The following is a 14,268-nucleotide window of genomic DNA, read 5'->3' on the forward strand; positions in this document are numbered from 1 at the left end:
GGGCGCCTTAGAGTCCACCCAGCTCTAATGGGTACCTGACAATAGTTGGGTAAAAGTAAAGGCGGTTGGTCGTTGTGCTGACCACATGACACCCTTTTTAACCGTAAGCTCTAGAAAAGATGACCTTTACATCATCTGCTCTATAGAGCACAAGGTCTCAAAATGGAACGTTACGTTTGTTTTTAAAGAGTGGACTAAGTTGCGAAGAGGTATGTTTCTTTTTTCCAACTGTTCTGCTGCAAGAACAAAGCTTCAAAAACACAACTATTTATCAGTAAGTACTCTATTCCATTCATTAATATTGTCTTCCCATCGTTTCCTCTGTCTGCCTCTTCTTTTTCCTGGTACTGTTCTCTGAAGGAAGGTCTTTGCTAGCCGTGAGGACCTTGTGACATAGCCAGTAATTTTAAGTTTGCGTTTTTTTTTACTATGGTTAGCAAGTCACATTTGCAATTGTTATGTTTCAAATATTCCGCATTTGTGATGTGGTCTTTGTAGGTAATAATAATTATAGCTTTGATATGGCGTTGCTTTCATGCTTATAGCATGCTCAGAGCGCTATGGTACAATCTCATTTGTAGACCAGTGGGGAAAGGGGAGGGGGTATCTGGGAGAAGGTTTTCCGTGCTGCCTTTAGGCGCTCAGTAATTACAACTCTGCTAGAGTCGGGTGGCAAACCTCGAGCCCCCTTCAAAGGTAGCCAAGTCAAGCCAAGCATATTTAGCCTTTTGACCACGCTTCTCACCTAGAATCTGTCTATAGCATCTCTATTCCATTGCTAGGATCCTCCTGGCTAGTTCTACAGTTTTGAGTCTTAAGATTTACAAGAAGGTGGCCATGACCAGGAGAGCATCAGTAAAAGTTTAGTGCTGAGAGTTATGCCTTTGTCTTTCCAGATGGTTTCGAGATTTGCAATTGCCAGGGAATAACTACCCCATGTTTTAGTCAATAATACTAACTGAAAGCTAAATAAAACACCTGTTCACATGGATAATATGGACTCCACATGGGTGAAGTTGAGCAAATCGTAAACAGATAGGTTTTTATGTAAGTTTCAATTGTAGTCTGAACTTCAGACTGCTATGACCCTGGTGCCCAGCTCGATTTCTGCAAGCTGTTATCCTCTGCCGTCCTGCATGAATATTATAATACTTATTTTTGGAAGAACTTGTCAGAAACACAAATATAAATTCTCTAATAATAATAAAAACAAAAGAATTGTAACGCGCACACAGCAATCCAGGAGTTCCATGATAAATACACACGAAGACCACTCTTATTCCTAATATCTAGAGTTTTCTGCTCACTACTAAAGTTATATTAGGGTGGATAGAATGAGGATGATTACTGATGTCCAATTTAGTCTTTTTTTTTTAGATCAGCTATACCCTCCTTCAGGCTCATTACATCTAATCAACTTGTGATTACATTAATTATCCAGCGCTGTGGTGGATATTTGGTTATATTACATATCAGTTTCCGGTGGCTTATGTCAAATGATCTGTGTGCGTGCAGATAATTTCTTATTATTGATATAATGTTGCATATAATTATACTTGTAGATTTGTAAATTTGCTTAATGTGTACAGCACATGGGATTAGATACTATTATCTATTTCTTCACTATTTTGATATAGAAATCAGGTTATAGTTTAATCTGCGGGTGTTTTTAATAACTGACTCTGTTTCTCTTGTTGTAAACTTCATTCTAAATTATTCTTTCTCTCTCTCTCTTTCTCTCTCTCTCTCTCTCTCCTCTCTCTCTCTTATTGTGAATACATTTCTATTTCTTCCATTTTAAATTGAATTGATTTTTTTTCCCTTTTCTCTTCTTAATCTCATGGTTAATCTCATTTTCTCTCTTTCTTAGTCTCTTTCAGTCTTTTACTGTTACTAATCTTCTCTGGCTCAATAGTCTTCTAGTTGGACTCTTTCTCTCTCTCTTTGTGTCTCTATATGACTTTATCTGTCTATGTCTAAGAATGTGACTCTCTCTAGGTGCCGCGCATTGACTCTAAGTAATTTTGTCTATTTTCTATCCTGCTTCCCGGTCATTCTTTTTAACTGTCTCTATCTGTTTCTTTCTTGTGTTTTTATCTATATATAATATCTATCTATCTATCTATCTATCTATCTATCTATCTATCTATCTATCTATCTATCTATCTATCTACCTATCTATCTATCTATCTATTGATCTATCTATCTATCTATCTATCTATCTATCTATCTATCTATCTATCCATCTATCTATCTATCTATCTATCTATCTATCTATCTATCTAACTATCTATCTATCTATCTATCTATCTATCTATCTATCTATCTATCTATCTATCTATCTATCTATCTATATCTCAATTTACCAACGTCCTCTATACATATTCACTGAGCTTTTTGCTCTCTCTTTGATATTTTTCTCTTTCTGTTGTTGTAATATCTTCAAGTTTGTTTTGTCTGTCTTGCTCTGTTGGTAAATGTATGCTTTACAATCTCTTCTTATCTGCATCTATATTCATATGTTTATCTCTTTTTATTTCTCAATTGTATGTATTCTGTCTGTTCTATGTATGTCTCAGTTTATATATACAAAGCTTATTTCAACTCAATCTGTCTGGTAAAAAGTTTGTACACGTTATTTCTCCCACACCCAATCTCGAATTAAGCTGAAATTTTGTGCAAATATTTCTTTTACCTGACAACACATGAATCAATAAAACAATTTTAACCAATTAGTTAATTAACTTTTGGTAATTAACTAGTTTGTTTGGTATCTTTAACAAGGGAAAGATATCCTATTTGACAGATGTGGTGGTATAAGTTAAATTAGGCCCCTTGAGAATTATTGATCCCTGAGTGAATTTTGTTTATGCATTTAAATTTAAAACAAAACGATCATGTAAACAGTCACCTTCTTCCCTCCCCCTTTCACACCTGGTCCAGACAATTGACAGGATCATAGCACATGGAGAGAGCTAAAAGATGAACAAGAAAAATTTGTTACAAATTTTATCGCACAGTTGAATATATCTACGTTAATAGTACGTATAATAAAATGACTGATCCAAACTAATTGATACAATTACAGTTACTGTATGCTTGGTTTTTTAAAGTGTTTTTTATGTTTTTCTTGTTTATTTTTTATTTGTTTTATTTTGGCTGTTATTCCAGATACCTATTGAACAGGTCACGTCAGATGACAGGATCAACCATAACTATGCCATTCTTGTTCCATTTTGAAATACAATTTACTTAATTAATGTGTACAGTCTTTACTTTAGCATTTCAACGAGACAAAAGGCAGCAGAAGTATGCTTTGAATTCCGCCTGCTGATTACTGTTTCCTGTCACTTCTGGAAACTTGAACCGAGCCAACTGGCCTTGCCCTCGAGTTTCTACTAGCTCCGTACCCGGTGGTTTGACAGTTTAAATTAAAGACACTTCCTGTTTTTTGTTTTCTTTTTTCTTTGGACATTTGAGGATTTGACATGTGACAGATAACTTGGAAGTTTAAATACATTTATAAAGCATGGTTATATAGGTCAGTGAACACAATATTTTGTAACTTAAGAAAAGTAAAAGTTAAAAAATAAATTTACTTTGAATTATGTTTGGTTTGGAAACCATTCTTTATCCTCGTGTTCCATTTATTTCTATTCGTGACATGGCGTTTCTATGAAATTTCAATCGCAAATGTATGGAATAAATCTCATAAATAAGGGATATGTTTTCAAAGTCGTTAAAATCGGTTTGTCACGGAATGGTACTTTATATTCGGTCGCGTCACGGAATGTAGCTTTAGAACAACCTTCATATGTTAGAACCAAACCGCGTGCTGGAGCATTTTATTTTCTCCTGAATCGACTGTCAAAAAACCAATCTGACAATCATAACCATCTAATCGTTTCACATTGATGCTCAAACTAAGGGTTGTAGGTCCTAAGAGGCCCCTTGACAATTATGTCCATATAACATAATGAAGACACAAGGTCAGTTGTTCAATGGACTTTCAGGCCTATTAGGCCCCAAGGCCGAAGTAGGTTAGTAGGACACAACTGTACTAAAATAGTATATGTAAATCTACACAAAAATATAACCAATATGTTGACTATTTTATTCGAAGAAGGTATTTGACGTCACGACTTAACTCACGCAGACTATGTACTTAATCCCATTAAATCACAACCCCTCCCCCAGAAGACTTGTGGAGTCATCTCTTCAGTGTCGGCCCCACAGGGGGGAAAATTATGCACCATCATATCAGTCATTTCATCCCTGGATCATCTTGTCATCTAGCCCGAGGACAAAGCACGAGAAAGAGGGGAGAGGACAAGGGGCCTGGTCCATGTTACAGTTGCAGCCTTTAATCTTTTCTCGGGCTTGACCATCAGCGCGTGCTCAGAGTTATCAACCCGGTCACGTAGGGCCACAAGCGAACGTGTCAACTATCCGTCGATTTCCCGCGTCATTCCTAGCAATCGGCTCAAATGACCAGCCGACGTTTGACTCTTGTATGTACCGATTTTCTTGTAGCGAGAAATATTTGTATGCGATCTATCTATATCTATTTATCTATCTATCTGTCTATCTATCTATTTATCTATCTATCTATCTATCTATCTATCTATCTATCTATCTATCTATCTATCTATCTATCTATCTATCTATCTATCTATCTATCTACCTGTCTATCTATCTATCTATCTATCTATCTATCTATCTATCTATCTATCTATCTATCTGTCTGTCTGTCTATTTATCTATCTGTCTGTCTGTCTGTCTGTCTGTCTGTCTGTCTGTCTGTCTATCTATCTATCTATCTATCTATCTATTTATCTATAAGGATGAATATCAAAACGACAAGGATACAAGAATGTCACTTAATGTCAGAACTAACCGTTAGAATGCCGTAAGATGTTAAAATGACAAGTGTTGTCAGAAAAAAAAACACTGAACGTCCAAAAAGAAAAGGTAGATGTAAGAAAAACAGTGAATGTTTAAAAAAAACATTGAATGTTTAAAAAAAAACAGTGAATGTTTAAAAAAAAACATTGAATGTTTAAAAAAAACATTGAATGTTAGAAAAACAGTGAATGTTTAAAAAAAACATTGAATGTTAGAAAAACAGTGAATGTTTAAAAAAAAACAGTGAATGTTAAAAAAACAGTGAATGTTGGAAAAACAGTGAAGGTAAGAAAGATAGTGGATTTAAGAAAACAGTGGATGTTAGAAAGATGTAGATGTAATGGAGCAAGTGTGAGGACATCAACACACATCCCACTGTCCATTGAATGTCATTCTATATTATTATTTGTCGTTATTTTTCTATTGGTCACTGCTGAAAATGTCTAAACCGAGTTTCTGACAGATTCTATCAGCTTTTTTGTGCAAGAAAAAATTAGAATCGTGCATATTCCTGGTGAAACTTCCAAAACGTAAATTTCAAGTAATGTTTAGTTTTGTCAAGTCAAGTCTAACAAAGTCAAACTTAGAAAAGTAAGAGTCAGGTTTAATAAAGTATAGTAAAGTTCAGGAAGGTCTAGTCTAAAATTAAGTCACGTCTATTCAAATCAAGTTGTTAGTAAAATCAAGTCTAGTAAAAATCTAATCAATTCTAGTAAAATTAGTTAAGCTTAGTAAAACAAAAGGAAGTCAATTTTAGAAAATTGAAGCCGCGCTAAGTCTAGTTGAATCAAATGAAGTCAAAGAAAATCAAGTTAAGTCTAGTAAATTTTAATTAACATTTTTCTCCTCACCCCAAACAACAGCAACACAATTTTAGAACCGCCATTGAAGAACTGTTAAAGTGAAATACATAAAAAAACTAAACATCAACACAACTTGAGAACCGCTACAAACTGGACAAGAAAGGCAGCTTGAAAACAAAACACCAAGGCTGATAAGGAACTCGAGTTTGTGTAGAAACTAAATACATGTTCTTGACAGGCTCCTTTTCCTTTCTTCTTCCTTTTTATTGCCCTTAGTCCATTTCTTTCTCTTTTTTTTTTCATGTGAAATTTGAAGAATCCAAAGAAAAAACAAAACAAAAACAAAAAAAAAAAAACGATTCCGTAGAATATCGTTTTCTCCTGTCATCGTTTGTCTGACGGATGAAATCTCTGCAAATCGAGTTTTCCATTTACTTGCTGTTTATAAGACATCTTCATCATGGCCAGCCCCCGGGGTTTAATTCCCGGACAATGTAGAGAGGGGAGCGAGGGGGGAGGGGGGTAAAGAAACACACACACACACACCAGCACCTCCGAACTAGCCTGTGGTCGTATTTATTGCTAGGAGAGTTGCTAGAAAAGCATTTCAAACAGAAGAAAGAGAGAGGTTGATAGCGGGGAGGGGAGGGGGTGTTGTTTTCTGGTAATAGAACAACAAAGAACAAATTTAGGAAGAAATGTGTGGCTCCAGGTCCGTAAAAGTTATGAGTGTTTGCGCACGCTTGTTTGTGTGTGTGTGTGTGTGACTTTGTGATGGAAGAAATTATTGAATTACAAATATGTTTGCATCTATGGGTATATGAGTGTGTGAGATTACAAATAGTAAGGGGCAGGTTTCAACCTCGGTCTTTGTTCTTTTGATGTCCACAGGGATGATTAGTTCACCTGTTTATCCAGCAGTAAATATATTTATCTTTATAACTAGGTAGGTCACCATTATACAGTTTTGTTAGAGAACATTGTATAGAAACCTACACATGAAAGCTCGCTTTATATTAAAGAATGACTAATGTATTGTTATAAACCTGGTGGTGGCACAGATGGGGGTAGTGGTGTGTGTGTAGTCAGCCGACGCAAATCGCCCCAGGCCAGCGCTAGACGAGCGGTCAACCGTGACGAGTTACGACGATCGGCCGAGACGAGTGTCAACAAGAGAGTTCGGGAAGGATCGCCGACGTGAACAGAGCTCAGGGGCGTCACGAGAGTTGTAGTCATCTGACCACCTAGAAACGTCGAGCGGCGTTCTGTCCGGTTCGAGAAGGCCAGTAGGGACCCTATATAAGAGCGGAGGCGACGCAGTCAAGACAGTCGAGAAAAGGGGCTCAATACAGCAAGGTTGAGAAAGCGGGTTCACGACAGGAGTTCAGAACACGGTCGACTACAGCACAGTTCAGCGGTGTGGTTCTGTACGGAGCATTACGACGGTTCAGTGCGGAGTACTATCAAGTACAGTTGAGACGAACGGCGTCTTGATCTTGGTCTGTGATCGAGTCCGACACAACGAGCCTAGTGTGTGAAGTCAGTCCTGAACTGTTGAACCCAGTGCAAGCCCGGAACGAGACGGAGAGACCAGTGCAAGACTTGATACGGCGGAACGGTGTTATCGGAGAGATATTTGTTATCGCAGAGCTATTTGTACTGTTCTACGTGCTGCCAATTGCACAGTATTGGCTGTTATTTATGGACATTAAACCTTTACGTTATTTTGGAGCCCTGACTTGTCAAGTTCTTTAAGTTGGTGGTGTATGGTGCAGTTTGCAGAGAGCCTGGATAGTGAGATTCGTAACACTGGTGTCAGAAGTGGGATCGGATCGGAATCGGATTGGATCGGATCTACTATGGCTTGTCTGAAACTGCTGTACGAACTTGAATTTAGAGAACTGAAGGAAGAACTCCGTGGACGAAGGCTGAAGGTATATGGTAACAAGGAAACTTTACAAGCACGCCTCCGAGAAGACATGTTGGAAGAAAAAGAAGATCCGGACACATATCTTTTTGAAGTCGAACCTAACTTGCTGGAACAGCTCACCAGTAGCATGCAGCAACAGATCACCAGTACCCGTATCATGCTGGAAGAGATGAGTGTGACATTGAAGAAGAACACCGAGGAGTTCTGTAGAGAGATTAAAAAGATGGGTACCTCAGTGAAGGAAATGACGAGCCCCGTCGTGAAAACGATGGACGTGGTGGAAGAAACCCTGTACGACCAAAGAGACTTGAAAGATAAAGGAGCTGCGCCATCGTTAAACAATGAACTACTAGCCACCCAAAGCTTTGAAGAAATATGCAGTGACAACGGCAATGCTGATGAATGTGGTGCTGCCTGTGAATCTGAAAACAAGGAGTACAGACCTGTGGAGCCGAAAGAGACAGATGAAGAGACAATGGGAGCTGCCCATAGTTCGAACGAATCTTGTGCTGAAGCTTTACCTGATATGAGCACCTCAAACAGCAAAACAGATCAAGAGAGCGCTGATTCTGCCTACAAGCCTGTTGACGAGGGACGTTTACATGATGAAAGCTACCAGCGAGGCTTGGACCCTACAGACGTTCGTCCAGATGCTAAGCTCAGCGAGAGAAGCCCTGGTGGTGACATTGAGGACCCATTGAAACCTGACGAAGCCGTTGAGAGACATACGCAAGTCGAGAGATACCAGCCAGGTCCGAAACTAACAGACGTTGGTCCAGCTGCCGAGACTGGAGAGGAAAGTCCTTATGGTGGTGAAGAGAATCCAAGAAAGCTTGACGTTGAAGTTGATGGACATTTGCACGATGAAAGTCATCGACCAGGTCTGAAACCAACAGGTGATTGGCCCGATACTGAGACGAGAGAGAAAGGTCCTGATGGTGATGAAGAAAGCCGAATGGAGCCTGAAGCCGAAGACGAGGGACCTTTGCACGAGAAGTGTTACCAACCTGCCCCACGAGCATGCCCTCCAGACAAGGCTGAAAATGATGACATGTCCCACAATTCCCTGTCCTGTGGATTTGAAGCCCATCCCAGTCCTTCTTCGCAAAGCCCTATGAAGTCACCTCTTTGGCCAACGATCTTGGTATCCCCAGCCCTTAAATCCTATACCTTTCCATGTGCCAAACGGCTGCCCTCAATACCGAACGACAAGAGAGCGATGCGACCACGACATCACTGCAGTCACATGAAGACTAACTGGCGGAGAAGAAGAAAGCTACTTTTGTTGAATGCAAGATGGGTGACGATGCAACCTCGATATCACTGCAGCCACATGAAGACCAACTGGCGGAGAAGAAGAAGAAGGCGACTTTTGCTGAGTGCAATATGGATGACCATGCTATCACGAGGTCGATACAACCAGATGAAGGCTAACTGGAGGAAAAGAAGAAAACGTTTTCTGAACTCAACGTGGATGGCGATGAAACCACGACGGCGAAGCAACCAGGTTAAGGCCAACTGGAGAAGAAGAAGGAAGCGACCATTGCTGACTGTAACATGGATGACTCCGTCAAGCTCAAGAGGCAAGCCAACTGCCACCGATCGACCCCCACCTAAAGCGATGAAACTTCACAGCCAATGCCATGATGTTGATTCTGTCCGGGACGGACAGATCTAAGGAGGGGGCAGTGTTATAAACCTGGTGGTGGCACAGATGGGGGTAGTGGTGTGTGTGTAGTCAGCCGACGCAAATCGCCCCAGGCCAGCGCTAGACGAGCGGTCAACCGTGACGAGTTACGACGATCGGCCGAGACGAGTGTCAACAAGAGAGTTCGGGAAGGATCGCCGACGTGAACAGAGCTCAGGGGCGTCACGAGAGTTGTAGTCATCTGACCACCTAGAAACGTCGAGCGGCGTTCTGTCCGGTTCGAGAAGGCCAGTAGGGACCCTATATAAGAGCGGAGGCGACGCAGTCAAGACAGTCGAGAAAAGGGGCTCAATACAGCAAGGTTGAGAAAGCGGGTTCACGACAGGAGTTCAGAACACGGTCGACTACAGCACAGTTCAGCGGTGTGGTTCTGTACGGAGCATTACGACGGTTCAGTGCGGAGTACTATCAAGTACAGTTGAGACGAACGGCGTCTTGATCTTGGTCTGTGATCGAGTCCGACACAACGAGCCTAGTGTGTGAAGTCAGTCCTGAACTGTTGAACCCAGTGCAAGCCCGGAACGAGACGGAGAGACCAGTGCAAGACTTGATACGGCGGAACGGTGTTATCGGAGAGATATTTGTTATCGCAGAGCTATTTGTACTGTTCTACGTGCTGCCAATTGCACAGTATTGGCTGTTATTTATGGACATTAAACCTTTACGTTATTTTGGAGCCCTGACTTGTCAAGTTCTTTAAGTTGGTGGTGTATGGTGCAGTTTGCAGAGAGCCTGGATAGTGAGATTCGTAACAGTATGAAGACTAGCTTATTTGTTGCATTCCGTGTACAGAATAAAAGAAATGTCGATATGCTATGTTTTTAAAGATATTCAAAAGTATATTCACCTTTTTAATTCATCAGATTCCTTAATTATAGACACTTCCGTTTACAGACGTGGGTATGTAACAATTAATCATATTGTTATATACCGTCCTTGACCTTTTTTTGTTTGTCGTGAAAGTATTCAATACTTTAAAAAAAAACATTTTTGTTATTTCTTTTTAAGACTATTATAAACAGTTTTTAATGTTATATAAGTTAATGTGACTTTCAATTACGTAATGGACTTTAAAATTGTTTTCTCTGCTATTTAAAAGACGCATTGACCAGATGTTGGTCCTCTACAAAGTCTGGACCTGTACTCCACGCAGCTAATGTGCTCAGAGGAACTGTAACTATCCAATACAGCTTGGGATAAGCAGAGTCTCCAAGGACACACCACTGTGTGCTGCAAGCTGCTCAAGGTCTACCGGCTTTAGAAGGTTCTTCATGTCGGAGTCCACAAGCTTTTCCAGTGATCAGGTCTAACCTCATGGGGGTTTTGGATTAAATTCAAAGTTTATTGTATCCTAGTTGATTAGCATATCAAGAAAATACTAAGAAACATTGGTGTTCATTAGATTGCATATGGTTTTACATGACCTATTGAACTCAAATATAAAAACTTTAAATGTTATAAGCACACATGGTAGGCGCTTGGCTATCGAACCGAGGGTCCCGGGTTCGAATCTTGTTGAAGACTGGAATTTATTAATCTTTGGGCGCCTATGAGTCCACCCAGCTCATATGGTTACCTGACATTAGTTGGTTAAAAGTAAATGCAGTTAGTCGTTGTGCTGGCTACATGACACCCTCGTTAACCGTAGCCCACAGAAACAGAGGACCTTTACATCATCAAGGTCTGAAATTAAAACTTTACATTACTTTTACGTCAATGCCTTAAAGCAAGAGTTTCTAGGTTTTAAAGAACTATTCAAACAAAAACCCAGAAATTTGAAGTTTGACATCAAGTATTTTGTAAACCGATATTCCCAAGGTACCAAACCAAGAATTTTAATGTTTTATTCCCAAACGGCTGAATAATAATAATAATAATAATAATAGTAATAATAAAAATAATAATAATAGAATAATAGAATAATATAGAGCATAGACAAATACACATAAAAATGTATACTTTGTATGTAACATGGATTTAGCGATGATTGACCAAATTGCATACAATGATTGTCGTGTCCTTTTCTAAGATTGCTCTAAATAGAAATTAACGTATGCTCAATATATAATTGTCATCAGAGTGTGTGTCCATATGATTGATGTAGTGTAATCACGTGTTACGGAATGGCCAATCACAATAGACAATATTGTCACATCAAATTACGATGAACGTTGTCAACTGAATGGACATTTCCGTTGGACGTCAACCCTTTTCCCTGGCATGTCTTCGGGTTGTACTTTTGAAGTGGCGTCTTTCTAGTGGGGTTGTTTAGGATGAACTAAACAAGGTCAAGGACTCTAAATGGATCTTTAGTGTTGCCAACTTCATAAAATCAACAAACGGAAAGGGTTTAAAAAATGGATTATGTAGTGCTAGAAAGTGCACAAACTAGTATCAAATAACTTTACAAAAAAAAAAAAAAACTTAGTTTATCAACCCTTCCTTCATTCTTCACTCCGGAAACACCAAAAAAAAAAAAAAAATTAAAGCTTGCTATTTTTGGCTTTGCTTTAATGCAGTGTTTCCCAAACTGTGTTCCTTGGGGACCTAGTGTTCCGCAAACTACTGGAATAATTATCTGGTAGGCAACCAAGTGAATTAATCTCTCTAAAGAATAAGCAAGCAAATACTCAGAATGTGCGAATCGTTCCATTAAGGAAAAAGTTTGGGAACCACTGCATTAATTACGAGATTTCCATAACTTTTAATTTAAAAAAATATTTTATAACAATATAGTTGATTTTGTGTCACGTAAGGGTTATTTATAATAGTTCAAACCATTTGATGAAATGAATTTGTGTGTAATAACATATTGGTGTTTCCCATGTTCTACACCAGACGCTATACAAAACCTCACAGCTTATTCTATCATTGTCTTGAAGTTTACCAAATACGAATTCATGCAACAATAAAACGAAAAATATGTTCACATGTTTTTTGAAAACACTAGTATACCAACAGGGGAGGGGGCGCCCATACACCCTAGGCGCCAACTCGTAAGGGGTGCTAAAATGGAAATCAAAACTTTACATATTTATTATAATTAGTGGCTAATGGGTGTTTTTGTTTATTCATTCAATTTTTTCTGGTACAATAAATAGTTGTTTAAAGTATCAACTTGATTGGAAAAATTCGTGATGGAGAACTAGCTTTAACAATTATTTAAGGGGACTAAACCCAACACATTTAGCCATATATGGAATACTGAAATATTACTTTTCCTTGTTGCTATTAAACAAAATAATGAATTATCAGTAATTTAATGCCTCATTGGTTACTCTTTTTGTTTTATTGATTCATGTTTAATTAATAATTGTGCTAAGTTTTAGCTTGTTCCGAGAATGGGTGTGGCAGACATAACGTTTACACAGTTTTAACTAGACAGACAGAGTTGATGTAAGCTTTGTACAAATTGGTTGAATACACAAAGTCCATAAGTATTTTTATTAAAAAGTACCAGTGGGTGGATGACTAGTGAGAAGCTAGTCCTCTTCTTCATGCCGAGAGTGAACATACGGAAATGAATTTTCAGCTCAAATTTCCAGACAGATTTTGCTCTGCTCTTCGTATGACGTTCATCGATCAGATACAAGGAACAGGAACGTAACGAGAAACACTCGAACTCCAAGACTTGGATGAACAAACACATTCCAGTTGATCCGCTGCTTTGATCCAATCGTCTTCTCTGCACTTTCAGGATACCATTCAAATCTAATCAACTACGACTACGGTTTTGGGGTGCTTCTCATTTCTCGTTTCACACTATAGCTTTGAACGCCCTACGGACCTAAGCTCCTTTCATTTTATATACGATTAGTACAAAATTTAACTGAAAATGGGCCCTTTATCTCAACATAATATTAAACTATGTTTGCGTAAGGGTAGTTAACTTTTTGTTTTGTTTTGTTTAATTCAAAGTATATTGTCTACCCAATTGTATTACTATTAAAGAACTAGAGAGCTATATCATACATGTAAAATACCACTGGATGATTGATCAAGAGATCTCATCAACTGTCGTACAGATTCGAGTGAAATTTTGTACATAAGCTCCATCACTCTGACATGGTTTTACCAGATTTGCAGACTGACCATCGCAGTTCGTTAAAAACCGCAAGCTTTGTATTAAACCTTTGTATTTTATTTTCGGTATTTCCCCAAAAGACCCTACTATGTATAAAATATAAATAGAAGTAGTACAAAAAAGGGACTTCCTTTAATTTCTTTCTTTTACCCTAAGTTATCATTTAAAAAACAAAAACAAAACAAAAAAACTTGGCTTGCGTCATTTTTGCTTCTTTTCAGAGGCGGTCAAAATACAAAAAAAAAGTAATCTCACTAGCATGAAAACATATATCCAGCAGAGAGAGAGAGAGAGAGAAAGAGATGAAGGACTATGTGTGATGTCTAATACCGTACATTGGATGCCTTATGATTTAAGGATGCTAAAAAATGGTAACAATAACCAAAGGTTAAAACACAAAATTTAAAAACAGATCATTTGGAGAGGTTATACGTAGTACACATTTTTTTTTGTTATAGGGATGGTTGGGGGGTTGGAAGCTTTTAAAGTCAGAATAAACCTTTTGAAGTCTAGGAACAATTCAACGGGCCTAGCCGGTGTGTAATACTAGTACTTAAAATAACTAATTTTAAAAACTCAGCACTGCAAAAACGTAACTTAAAATTTAAAAAAATGACTAGAAGATAAAAAAAAAAATAGTTTTTTTACCATTGATTTTCTGTTCATTCAAAGGCAACGTGTGGAATATTAAAAATGTAGAACATTATTAAATTCTTCCATTTACACTTGATCCGACAATAATACGAAACAAAACACAAGCTCTTGCACATTGGACAGGTTTAGTTTTTAGTGTGCTCTTTGTCCCGCCATAAATCAATTAAAATTTTTAAAATATATA

General features: G+C 38.3%; 1 protein-coding gene across 1 annotated transcript in view; it reads right to left on the minus strand.

Moving 5' to 3' along the window:
- Positions 1-14,268, minus strand: part of LOC106073878 (dopamine D2-like receptor) — a 392,532-nt gene that overhangs the window by 267,732 nt on the left and 110,532 nt on the right. The gene's annotated exons all lie outside the window — the stretch shown is intronic.

This window comes from Biomphalaria glabrata, chromosome 14 (assembly GCF_947242115.1).
Source record: "Biomphalaria glabrata chromosome 14, xgBioGlab47.1, whole genome shotgun sequence".
NCBI lineage: Eukaryota > Metazoa > Mollusca > Gastropoda > Planorbidae > Biomphalaria > Biomphalaria glabrata.